Genomic DNA, 13,876 nt, shown 5'->3' on the forward strand with positions numbered 1-13,876 from the left:
GCCCTGACATATGTATTTTTCATGTGTGTCCCTTTTTAAAGCAGCAATATGGTCAGCCAAGTTATGTTCGACTATTCAAGGGGAAACGGCGGGTTTAACCTTTTTAGAAGCAGCGTGTTACCCTTGCACTTGTCTACATTTTTATGATGAACTTGACAAGCAGAGAAAACATCAGATTTCAACCTTCGCATTGCCAGAAGCCCTGAGGCAAATTACTCTACAATGATGTTTGCTTATGTAAGCTTGTATGCGTGTGCAGAGCTTTACATGCAAATATAGCAGCATGACAATGGTGTTGCGTAATAACACGCTGCTTAGAACAGATGTGCTCAGCAAAACTTTTTTGATTTCCACAAAAACAAAAAAACTTAAGAGTCAAGGATGCAAAAACTGCTTACAGGGACAGTTTACTCCAGAATTGTTCTTGTTTAAAAAGATAGATAATCCCTTTATTAGGCATTCCCCAGTTTTGAATAACCAACAGTTATATTAATGTACTTTTACCTCTGTGATTACCTTGTATCTATGCCTCTGCAGACTGCCCCCTTATCTCAGTTATTTTGACAGATTTGCATTTTAGCCAATCAATGCTCAAAAATATCTCCACAGGAGTGAGCACAATGTTTATCTATATGGCACACAAACTAACTGTCTAGCTGTGAAACTGTCAAAATGAACTGAGATAAGAGGCGGCCTTCAAGGGCTTAGAAATTAGCATATGAGTCTACCTAAGTTTAGCTTTCAAAAAAGAATACAGAGAGAACAAAACAAATTTGACGATAAAAGTAAATTGGAACGTTGTTTAAAAATTGCATGTCCTATCTGAATCATGAAAGTTTAAATTTTTAATAGATTGTCCCTTTAACATATAAAGTCACAGCTCACCCTTTTATTTGTAGCTGGATGCTATGCATAGATCTGAAAAATGATGTTAAGGTCCCTTTAACGAGCTATACAACGGTGAGTAACTGCTAGATGATGGTGATGATGATACATTTATATCAAAGATTAGCATGAGAATAGTATGTAGATGCATTTTTTTTAAATATTACTATTATATTATTTAAGTTTTCGTTTCTATAAAGTACTTTATAAAGTAATGGGCCCCTCCTTATTGGAACCTAGGTTTCCCCTTGTCCTTCTCTTCTGCTGAGGATAATTAGGGACAGATATAAAACAGCCAATAAAATGACCAAACACTGAATACTGTGCTGAGAAACGCGTTGCATAATTTGGGGGAGCATTCATATGCCCCTTATTTTTATACACTGTTTTGATTTTAATAAAGCCTCTGTTTTAACAAGCAGTGTATACAAGCCTCTTATATACAGAGACAAGTATATTTGGAGCCCTTGGAGGATTCCTGTGACAGTGCCTGGAAATGGGTGAGCTGATACACCTGAATCTATCCGCTTGCGACTACCAGCACATAAGGGTGCTCTAATCAAATTTGAGTACCCCTTGTTGCACATACTATATCCACCTTGTTGACCACTGATTAATACGCACATGAGGCTTCTCTCTTTTGCTTGCTTGAATATATAGATTTGTCCCACTATTCGTGTGAAGAGAAGAAGTGCAGCCTGTCTAACCCTGTGGATGAACTTTCACTCCTGTGGCATTTGATCGCTGGATTTTGGGGACTGTGCTATGTTTATCGAAGGGTTAAAGTGTGCCTACTGAATCTGTTCCTTTACAAATTATCATTGTTTCTATATAATTGTATAATTGTTAGTTGCAGCGCCCCCTATAACCTTGTGTTTGGGTTGCAGTTAAGACATCCCACAAAGACAGTATAGCGATAGCAGAAACCTTTAGAAGCTACTACTCCTCTCTCTACAACCTCAACTTAGATCACTCCCCCCAGACTCTGACACGGAAAATAAAATCCTAGAACGCTACCTTTCAGCTATTAGGATTCCATTGTTGAACCCTGACGATACTAAACATCTGGACTCTACCATAACAAAAGAAGAAATCATAAAAACTATAAAATACATGCCGAATGGTAAGAGTCCAGGCCCAGGTGGTTTAGTAATAAAAGGTATTATAAATTATTCACCCCATTCCTTCTTGCACATCTGTTTTATACAATTTATACAACACACTATTAGATAATGGAGAAATCCCAGCTAGCATGCTAGTGGCCCATATCACAGTTTTACCTAAACCGGACAAGACACCAAATCGACCAAAAAATTTCCGGCCAATCTCATTGATTAACATTGAAATAAAAATATTCACTACACACAGTGTTCTCCCTAAACTCATTAATTCCGACTGAGTAGGCTTCATCCCAGGTAGAGAGGCAAGAGACCACACTCAAGGTCCGAACAACTTATTTCTTATGCACAAAACAACCGCATCCCCTTGTCGCTGATCTCCACGGATGCAGAAAAGGCATTCTATAGAGTGGATAGGCACTTTATAAGGCCCACTATCAAAAATGAAATCTAGCTACAGGTTCATCAACCTAATATTCACATTACACTTCAAACCATCTGAGAAGGTAAAAGTGAATGGCCTCCTATCCGAGAGTTTCTCAGTAACTAACGGGACTAGACAGGGCTGCCCTCTGACACCCATACGCTGCACTTCCCATTAAGATCCTAGCAGTAAAAATCTGTGGAGCTCAACAGACCAACATTAACTGAACTGTACCCAGTACTGAAATAATTTTTCAATGTATGGGATAAGATAATTCACACCTCCTCTTCCATCTCTACATTGATCTCACCCATGACCCCATATCGAGAGAACCCTGCCCTTTCCCTACACATAAAGACAAACCTTCAAGAGGGCTTTCACATCAAACACAGAGTAATATTCCACATAACCTATCAAAACAAACTGCAGAGTCTTGGCGATATTCAGAACTCAGACCCCGAGACGCCACTCACATGGATATCCCACGCGCAGATACAACACAATATTGACTCCTACAAACACAAAAAAATCTTTACTTAGGCACCAAACAGATTTTGAAAAACTATACTTATTACAACAGACCCCTTATACTCTCATCACCAGATTAACACCTCCTATCCTCAAACCACGGCTTGGAGAAGGGAGCTAGAGATGGAATTATCTTTAAAGGATTGGAATTCCATATTTATAAACTACTAAAACAGCCTCCATCTCAGCACAAGTTCAAAAAACTAACTATAAATTGCTCACATGATGAAATCTTACTCCAACTAGGCAAAAAACGATTGACCCCGCAACCACGGGTAAATGCTGGAGGGGCTGTGCGGGCTATGGCAACAGGTTACACATTTGGTGGGATTGCCCTAATATCACTCAATTTTGGTCAGAGATAATAGCACACGTGTGACATACTAAAAGTAATTGTACCCAAGGATCCCAAGGTCCAGCTATATGCAAGCCACCCTAAACTAAAACTCAGAGCTAAACACAAGCTACTTCTCATTATGATTAACAGCGCAAAAACACTAATTCGCAGAAACTGGAAATCCACCAAGGTTCCCTCTCTGGCAGAGTGGCAAATTCAGATGGAACTTGTGTCATGATACAATCATGTGGAGTAGTTGATACCTGGATTGGCTACCCAGCAAAGGTGGTATTGTGATCTCAGCATGGCCAGGGTTAATGTGAACTGCTTGTTTTTTGTGTGCTCAGGAATGATGTGATCTAAGACCCCCCTCCTCTTGGAGACTGCTACTGTGAGCCACGGCTAGCTGTGTATGGTTAGCTCGTCGTAAATTATCACAAGGGTGGGGTTTTTGACAAGACAAAGAGAATCTGAAAGTTTAACTTGATGTAACTGGAACTTTTGGGACCCAAGAAACATCATGGAAGGAAGTTCTCCCATATACAGACCACTGGAACTTTGGTAATAAGTGTATGGTATTGTGTTATATTCTGTCCAAATTTTATTTTAAAGAATTGTAACTTTGCACATATGTTATTTTGAATGTCTTTATAATTTGGCACTGTGTAACCTGTATTGATATTTTTGTTATTAAACACATAGAAAATCTCATTCTGTCTTTGGGCTCTAATATCTGAATTCACACTCTGCTGCGACAAGGTAAAAGGCACCTTATCTAATTGTTAAATTGTGTGAGTTATTGGGGGGTCCCAAGATGACCCTTTAGAGTCTTGGTGGTGGCAGTGACTTGTGTTATATTCAGGTGGTGTGGACAGGATTTGGGAATTCATGTGGTGTCCCTTTTAAGGTCCTTTGTAGAGTTACAAGGTTAAGGGAACCAGAGCTGTGTGCTATTAACCCCTTCAGGCCCACACCTCTCTATTGTGACTTTGAAAAGGTTGAATTCGTCACAACTTGTTCTCCAATTTGAAAGACACTACTACCTCAAAAATGACAGTCGAACAGCATGAAATGATGCTAGATGCATGAAGCGGTGGCAACACCCTTAATGGGTTCCAAACCAAAGCCAAATCCCAACACTAAACCCTATACTATGTAGCTTCTCTGGCTTCACAATAGACTATTCACTCTCTCTATGACATACTGTGATTATACACTTAGTACCTTCTATAATAATACTACATACTCATTGTGTGGCAACTTTTTTTTTTCTTCTTCCCCATTCTCTCCTTGCCACACACCTATACCACAAGTCATAAGATGTCCATCCTCTCATCCCCATCCACCCCTCTCATACATAGTTACAAACATATTCAAATATTTGTAAATGATCATCAGATATGCAAAGTAAATTGCTTGATAACACCTTATATGTCTTAATTCTATTGTTGGGTGTTCACTTGTTTATTTGAACACTAAAGTTTACTATGACTATCAGACGATTACTGCCAAGGTTGGACTCTCCCACCATCTACCCCATGCAACGTTAGATGATGCACAATGTGTTAATTGTAACAACTTGTTATGCCTTTCATGTCTGTAATAATGCAGCAAATTACATAGTTTTTAAAAAAAAAAAAAAAAACTTTCTTCTTCTCATGTTTCTATATTGCAAAAAAACAACAAAACATCCTTGCACATGCTCAGTATAAGCTGGTGACTAAAAAAAAAAAAAGTGTAAATATAAAAAGACTGCACGTTTAAATAAAGTAAATTGGAAAGTTGTTTAAAATTGCTTGCTCTATCTGAATCATGAAAGTTTATTTTTGACTTTTTAATTTAAAGGGACACTATAGACACAAATTTTAAACTACATGAATATAAACCTTCATATATAAGAATGATTTTGCATTGAAAACTGCAGCTTTATTTTGTCAAATTAGTATGAGTATATTGTTTTATGTTTATTCTTTTTACTGATTTCCCTGTTCCTCAGAACAAAAGAACCCCTACTAACCAATCACAAACTAATATTCAGCTATATCACAAACTCTGTTTGCACATGTACAGACTGGGGTAGCCTGCACTCTTGTACTCCCTTGAACTTTAGCACTGATTAAACTTGGTTAGTATTGCAAAGAATGATTTGCCCAATATGATTGTTGAAGTAAAACTTATAGCCCACCTTTTAAAAGCATTCAACACCATAGAAGCTTAGGGAGGGAGGGAAAGTAAACAAAAGCGTGCATAAATTGCATTAAAGGGACAGTCAAGTCCAAAAAAAAACTTTCATGTTTCAAACAGGGCATGTAATTTTAAACAACTTTCCAGTTTATTTTTATCACCAATTTTGCTGTTTTCTTTTGGTATTCTTAGTTGAAAACTAAACCTAGAAGGTTCATATGAATTTCTAAGCCCTTGAAGGCCGCCTCTTATCACATGCGGTTTTATTTGCTTTTCACAACAAGGGAGAGCTAGTTCATGTAAACCATATAGATAACATTGTCATCACACCTGTGGATTGTGGCAGACACTGCACTAATTGGCTAAAATGAAAGTCAATAGATAATAAATAAAATGTCATGTGATCAGGGGACTGTCAGAAGATGCTTAAATACAAGTTAATCACAGAAGTAAAAAAGTATATTAATATAACTGTTAGTTATGCAAAACTGGGGGAATGGGTAATAAAGGGATTATCTTTTAAAACATCAACAATTCTGGTGTTGTCTGTCCCTTTAAAGGGACATTGTACACTATATTTTTCTTTTCATAGAAGTTTTGTAGATGATCCATTTATATAGCCCATATGGTGGGGGGGGGGGGGGGGGGTTTGAAAAAAATTGTATAGCTTTGCTTATTTTTAAATAACATTGTGCTGATTTTCAAACTCCTAACCAAGCCCCAAAGTTTTACATGTATACTGATGTATACAGACCTCAGATTGCTTCTGTTGTATAATGGGTCTTTTAATATGCAGGGGAGAGGGAGGGTCTGCTCTCAGTCCCTTTCAATGGGTGTCCCCAGCCTAACCTCATCAACAGTACTAAACTGGGAGCTTATAAGTAAGTTTTTAAAAGGTTTTATACTGGATTTGTATATCAGCATCTGTGCATATTATTCTTTATAGTACTTTCTATTACATACAGTTAAATGAAAATTGGTGTATACTGTCCCTTTAAAGCAGTAACCCACGCCTCCCTGGGAGAAAGTGAAACAAACATTTTTAGATGTATTTTACAATAAAAGGCTGCATAACAATGTTTCACTTGCATTAATGAAACATTGTATGTGTTGTTAAAATGTCAAGTTGAATGGGTCCTTTAATATTTAGGAGCCAGACAGTGGTATACAGATATATGGAAAATAACCCAGAGTTACGAGCCAGGGGTAAAAATCATGGATTTGATTAGCTCTGTTCTAATGTAATAATTTAATACTCTAATTTGTTAGCACAAATGCTTGTTAAAGCTACCGGTTTCCCGCCCGCCCGCCAAATATGTTAAACACATAGCTAAACTTTTACACCAGTTCTGCTCCCATACCAGTCCTAAGCAGGATACGCAGGTGATTTGAGGTTATACCCATATTCCACTCCTGACTGGCCCTGCATATCATTATTATTTAGAATGTCTATTTAACCTATTTGCAGAGAAATTTATGGAAAATGCATTCCAAACTTCTACCTTTGGGATCAAACTTTCTAGGTGTATAAAAAGCAACAATTTGAAATTGTTTGCTTCTAGAAATAATATCATTGTATGGATGCAAAGATAGTATCTGTAACGTGAGTCACCAAGATCTGAGGGCCTTTTATGGAACATTCTTTGGGCTGGAGGTATATGGGCTTAAAGGGACATTAAACCCACATTTTTTCTTTCATGATTCAGATAGAAAATATAATTTTAAACAACATTCCAATTTACTTCTATTATCTAATTTGCTTCATTCTCTTGATATACTTTTCTGAAAAGCATATCTAGATGGGCTCAGTAGCTGCTGATTGGTGGCAGCACATAAATGCCTAGTGTGATTGGCTCACCCATGTGCATTGCCATTTCTTCCACAAAGAATATCTAAAGAATGAAACAAATTAGATAATAGAAGTAAATTGGAATGTTGTTTAAAATGGTATTTTCTGTCTGGATCATGAAAGAAAAACAAATTGGGTTTAATGTCCCTTTAAGGATAACCAGAGACTGCATGGAAATGTGGAATTTTATATACTGGACACCCCATGTACTTTCATAACTCTGTCTTATGTCCATGTCACCCTGTATCCATAAATACAGGATGTGTACAGGGTGTGAGTGCCCCTTGTGGGAGCAATTGTAACTCTATAAACCAAGTGGGCATAAAGGACTTAATAGTTAATAAGAGCTGTTCTTATATTCTGTAATAAGATGTATTTTATTTACGTTTCTGATCTGATTGTGTCTCAGTAGTCTGTCTGGGTAAACGGATTGTGTTCCTGTGTGATTATGTTAACTAGACTGCCCAACATCAGATTGTCTGAGTAAACTTTCTTCCCAAGTTAATTAACTTGATATGTTAATCTGTTTTACCTGTGAATAGACAATTGTTAAAGGTTTGATGTATTGTTCATATGTTTGCTTTACTTTTTAACCAATTCCCTATGTAACCTAAAGCTCTGTAAATCTGGAATGCCAGGGTGCATAAATCCGTGTGCTCCCTTCAAATAAAAAGTGTTCATTTTTGTGTTCAGAAAACTTAGTGTTGTCTCAGTTCTGTTCCCCTGCATAACTTTAGACTGCGGTCAAAGGGAGATACCAGGAGCTATTGCTCTGGATAAAGGGATGTCCAGGACAAGGGAAGTGTTCTGACGGAGGTACTCATTCGGGGTACCAGGCAGTCCATCACAGTATTTACTCACGATATACCCTTTTGTACCAGGCTACTAAAAAAATAGCAATAAAAGAAAATCACATCCAAATTGACCACTGCCACCAATGTGTTCTAGGCAACTGCGTAAAATAGCGCTGATAAATTACAGAGTAGGAAAAATTAGGAATCTTTTTTTAAAAATGATAAAATTATTTAACTATTAAAGGGACAGTAAAGTCAAAAACTTCCATGATTCAGATAGAGCATGCAATTATAAATAACTTTCCAATTTACTTCTGTTATCAAATTTGCTTCATTCTCTTGGTATATTTTATTGAAGAGTAAAACTAGGTAGGCTCATAAGAGCTTACGAGTGTGAAAGGGTCTTTAGAACTCTATGGCAGCAGTGATTTGCAAAATTATTTGTAGCTTTGTTATACAATGTTGCAAAACACTGCCGCCATAGATTAATAGACACGTGGACACTCTTATGAGCCTACCTTGTTTTACTATTTAAAGGGACAGTCTAGGCCAAAATAAACTTTCATGATTCAAATACAGCATGTAATTTTAAACAATTTTCCAATTTACTTTTATCACCAATTTTGCTTTGTTCTCTTGGTATTAGTTGAAAGCTTAACCTAGGAGGTTCATATGCTAATTTCTTATACCTTGAAGCCCACCTCTTTCAGATTGTATTTTAACAGTTTTTCACCACTAGATGGTGTTAGTTCACATATTTCATATAGATAACACTGTGCTCGTGCACGTGAAGTAATCTGGGAGTTGGCACTGATTGGCTAGACTGCATGTCTGTCAAAAGAACTGAAAAAGGGGCAGTTTGCAGAGGCTTAGATACAAGATAATCACAGAGGTTAAAAGTATATTATTATAACTGTGTTGGTTATGCAAAACTGGAAAATGGGTAATAAAGGGATTATCTAGCTTTTAAAACAATAACAATTCTGGTGTAGACTGTCCCTTTAATTTTGACTTCACTGTCCCTTTAATTTTGACTTCACTGTCCCTTTAAGGATTTAGCGAGAGTATTATTCCAGGAACTGATTAGCTTTTTTTTAATAAAATCACTGCACACATTTCCTGTTTTAGTGCTTACCTATATTATTTCTATGCCTTCATGATGGACATATTTGTATACTATAGCTTCACAGAGCCAAACTCATTTTTTTTAAACAAAGATCCTATAAAGAAGAAACAGTTACATTTTCCATATAAACCATGAATAATATATTTACAAGTCTGAACTCCTTAAAAGATTAAAATCATATAGGTTTCTTAATCACAACACATCCTGCATGACAATGCATTTTATTTTTTTAAGCTGTCAAATGACCATGTTTATTCTGCAGTAAATTTAAATACACAAGTGATGCAGCACAGACCTGGAAACTGCATCTGACTAAATAACAGCTACACAGACAGGCTACAAACTGCACCAAATATTGACCATCTTTCATGATTCAGTGCATGGAATTTTAAAAACTTTCCAATTTACTTCTATTATCATTATCATTTTTTTCAGAGTTTGCAACAGTGTATAACATTGCTATAAACATGGTTACAAACACTGCCACCACAGAATGCTAAAGACATGTGCACATTCCTAATGTCCTATGACCCTACTTAGGTTTTTCCTTCAACAAAGGATACCAAAAGAACAAAGCAGAAGTTTAATTGGAAGGTTGTTTAAAATTGTATACTCTGTACTTTACTGTCCCTTTAGACAATTTATGGGGGATTTTATATTTAATGTCCCTTTTATTAAGCCACATTGTCTCACAGATTCACTAATTTGAAAGAGAAGGAAAAATATCCTTAATGTTAACCCATGAAGTTCATTCACTAAAGTATGAGTGACATTTCCAAAACATAGTGAGTCAGTTCACTGGTATATACATTGGATCAATTTTTCCCACTTAAACATTCTTTGAATTCTTATGAATGCACATCACTATCTGAAGATCACTGCACTGGATGGTAAATTCCATTAAAACAGAATTACCTTCTATTTTATCAGCTGAAATGTCCTTTACCACCCCTTGTTCACGTTCCCTTGAACTGAAAACTTGTATAACATGTAGGTTGCTAATGTTACAGTTATACAAAAGCAGCTATATTTAGCTACACAGCTACAAAATAAAGTCGGAACACTAATTCAATGAGCAGCAACAGAATTTTTTTTTTATCCAATTCAACTGTGTGCATTAAAGAACAAGTGTCTTACTGTGCAGTCTTACTGTGTTGGCACTGCATTTCTTTAGAAAAAAAAAAGGAAGAATAAGAAAAACAATAAGGGAATAATGTTTAAAGCTATGAAGATTCTCTGATTGGGGTATTATATAACAAGACTGATTAATTACTGGCTAGGTGGTTTCAGGTCTAGGAAGCCTGATACACGGCTTTAACTCTCACCTCACAGGCAATATTGTTGCTCCGTACCAGCACGTGTGTCTTCTTTGTAGATCTTTCTATCTCGGTCTGCAGTCTCCTCCTGCATGTCTTGTATTGTATAAGGCTGAAATTTAATGTTTAGTAACGTCGTTGCGGAAAAAGCCAACTCAGACAGGGGAGTGCCACCTAGTGGGCTAAATTAAGCTCTGCCGTCGCATCATCTTTCCAGTTAAAGAGGAATCAATTAAACTCTTAAAAGTTGTTCCTGTAATTCACTTATAAAATATTATTTAATATACTAAATGTGGGCATTATTGTTTTTCTGACAAACACTTGACTTTTTTCCCCCTGAGGAAACTAAGCTTTTCTTGAGTGAAAACAAAATTAAAAATAAAACTTATTTTTATTATTGAAAATGTAATAAATATATATATATATTTCTTATAGCAACCTCATAGGACATTTTAGTCGCACATTAATTGGCCAATGCTTTAAGAAATGTAATTATAAATAAAATATAAAAAAATAGGGTTATTCCACATCACCTCCAGCAATATTACCATGTCCATAAATTAAGAACTAGTAAGTAAACAATGAAATATGTAAAGTAATTTATGAATAAGAATATAAGAATGGTACCCCAGGACCAATTTGATGACCACCAAGCTAAAGTTAAGACAATTTTAAGCTAAAATTAGCTAATATTTTTTCTCAATGTTTGTTGCACAGATTATCATTAATTTATGTTAAATTATGCATTTTGCGTGCTTTCGATACCTTAACTAACATTTATAATTAGAAAATGTTATAATATTGCAAAGTATTACACTGCCCAACATGCTACTGTATAATGCCACCCAGCTGGTAACACTGGATTACCTACATTTCACTTTGACAGAAAATAATCCTTTATACAGTATTATTAATCAAACCCAATCTGAAACACCAAGGGAGCATTTTGGAAACCCCATATCTTGGCAATACAAGATTGCTCAAACGTCTACAATTTTATATCAATCTCTAAAATATTTTTAAAAAATAGTCAACCTTAGAGTCTTAGGTTCAACCTCTCAGGTTTTTTCCCCAAGACATTTTTTTACAAAGGTTTGTAAATAGTACTTCCAACTCTTATTTGTAAAAACAATCTTTTTTATAAAACTTTTATGATAGATATTAAAAAGGGATATACCAGGGTGCTAGATCATTTTATTTTTTGCACTAATTATCTATATGTTTAGCCCCTATACAAGACAGGACATAGCCGTTGAGTCCAAATGATTGGCTCAACAGCCATGTCCTGCTGAAATTGCGGGTTACAAGTGGGACTTCTGTGGTGTTTTAAAGGGACAGTCTAGTCAAAAAAACTTTCATTATTCAGATAGGACTTGTAATTTTAATCAACTTTCCAACTTGCTTTTATCATCAAATTTGCTTTGTTTTCTTGATATTCTTAGTTGAAACTAAACCTAGGTAGGCTCATATGCTAATTTCTAAGCCCTTATCACATGCTTTTCAAATTACTTTCCACAACAAGAGGCTGTGGGCTATATAGATAACACTGTGTTCAAGCACAGGGAGTTATTTAAGAGTTAGCACAAAACAATACTAAATGGCTGCAAGTCAATAGATAATAAATACATGTCATGTGATCAGGGGGCTGTCAGAAGATGCTCAGATACAAGGTAATCATAGAGGTAAAAAGTATATTAATATAACTGTGTTGGTTATGCAAAACTGGGGAATGGGTAATAAAGGGATGATCTATCTTTTAAAACAATAAATATTCTATTGTAGACTGCCCCTTTAAACCCATTGCACAGATTAAACACAATTAGAACACAAACACCACACTAATAAAATTAGATCATTTTATTTTTGTACTAAAATGTCCCTTTAACATACCAACAGAATCATAAAATATAGGTTTGGTTACCGCAAGCTTTTAAAAGATCTTACAAGTCACTTTTTCTAATTTAAATAATGGCTATATGTACATGAGAGAATGATTACATCCAGTGTATGAAGATAATGTTAGTCCTTATCAATAATTTGCTTGGGATGTAAAATAGTAATGTGGGGCCTGTATAATGTAAGACTTTTGTTCACAGGGAAGGTGAGATAACAGCAGACAAGATGGCTAGATTAGTGCATACAAAAATAAAATACATGAAACCCCAAAAATTTATTTCATGATTCTGATAGAGAATACAATTTCAAACAACTTTCCAATTTACTTCTATTATTTAAAGGGACAGTATACTGTAAAATAGTTTTTCCCTTAATGTGTTTACAATTGCTTTTTTTACCAGTTGCAGGGTAAAAAATGTATGAAAATGAGCTTTTTAAGGTTTATTTCTGTATATTAAAGCTCTGATTTTGTGTTTTGAAGCCACAGCCTAATAAAATAGGTTGAGCTTGTAGGTATAATCAGATCTCATTACTGTATCACATTGTGCACATATACCTGCTTCTTTATCTTATATCTGTCCTTAAAACAATCACCAATACTTTGAGAGAACAATGGAAAATCAACATTTTATTACCTTATCTCTGCTTTATCACACTGGGAGTGTAATTTCTTCTGCTGGCTGTGTTTACAAAGCTTATCTATAGCTGGTACGCGCGGCCACAAACTTTCAGAATAGGTGGGGATACCACATGCTAAATTAACAATTTCAAATGCCAATATAAGGGTAAAGGAGCTACTTGTAAACAATTTAATACACTCCAGCAGGTAAAGTGGATCATTGGGAACAAATTAAAGGGGAGAAAATTTTTGAGTAAACTGTCCCTTTAATGTGCTTCTCTCTCTTGTTATCCTTTGCTGAAATGTTTATCTAGGCAAGTTCATGTGCAGCAGAGAACCTAGGTTCTAGCTGTTGATTGGTGGCTGCATATATAAACTGATTGTCATTGGCTCACCCATGTGTTCAATTAGAAACCAGTAGTGCATTGCTGCTCCTTCAACAAATGATACCAAGAGAATAAAACAGATTAGATAATAGAAGTAAATTAGAAAGTTGTTTAAAATTGTATTCTCTATCTGAATCATGAAAGAAAATGTTTGGGTTTCACAATACAAAATAAATTATTAAATTGCATTTAAAAACATATTTTATCAAAATTTGTGCATTATTTTGCTGCACAGATATACATGCCTTAAAAACCTCTTATGTCCTCTGCTGTGGCCAGTAAGAGTCAAATATAAAGTGATAGATTTATCAAGCTGTTTGCCCCCCTACGATTGCAGGTTCTCACAAGAGACTCTGCAGTCAGTATTTATCAAGCAGCTGTCATCAGACTGCTGCTTCCTAACTTCTTCTGCAC

General features: G+C 35.7%; 1 protein-coding gene across 3 annotated transcripts in view; it reads right to left on the bottom strand.

Moving 5' to 3' along the window:
* Positions 1–13,876, bottom strand: part of SLC23A2 (solute carrier family 23 member 2) — a 363,505-nt gene that overhangs the window by 231,474 nt on the left and 118,155 nt on the right. Inside the window, exon 1 of one of the 3 annotated variants that reach the window (XM_053718195.1) lies at positions 10,571–10,669. The exons of the other annotated variants lie outside the window; for them this stretch is intronic. The gene's annotated coding sequence lies outside the window, so the exon portion shown is untranslated. Of the gene's footprint in view, positions 1–10,570; positions 10,670–13,876 lie in introns of those variants that run through there. 3 annotated transcript variants of the gene reach the window in all.

Source organism: Bombina bombina, chromosome 6, assembly GCF_027579735.1.
Source record: "Bombina bombina isolate aBomBom1 chromosome 6, aBomBom1.pri, whole genome shotgun sequence".
In the NCBI taxonomy this organism is placed as follows: domain Eukaryota; kingdom Metazoa; phylum Chordata; class Amphibia; order Anura; family Bombinatoridae; genus Bombina; species Bombina bombina.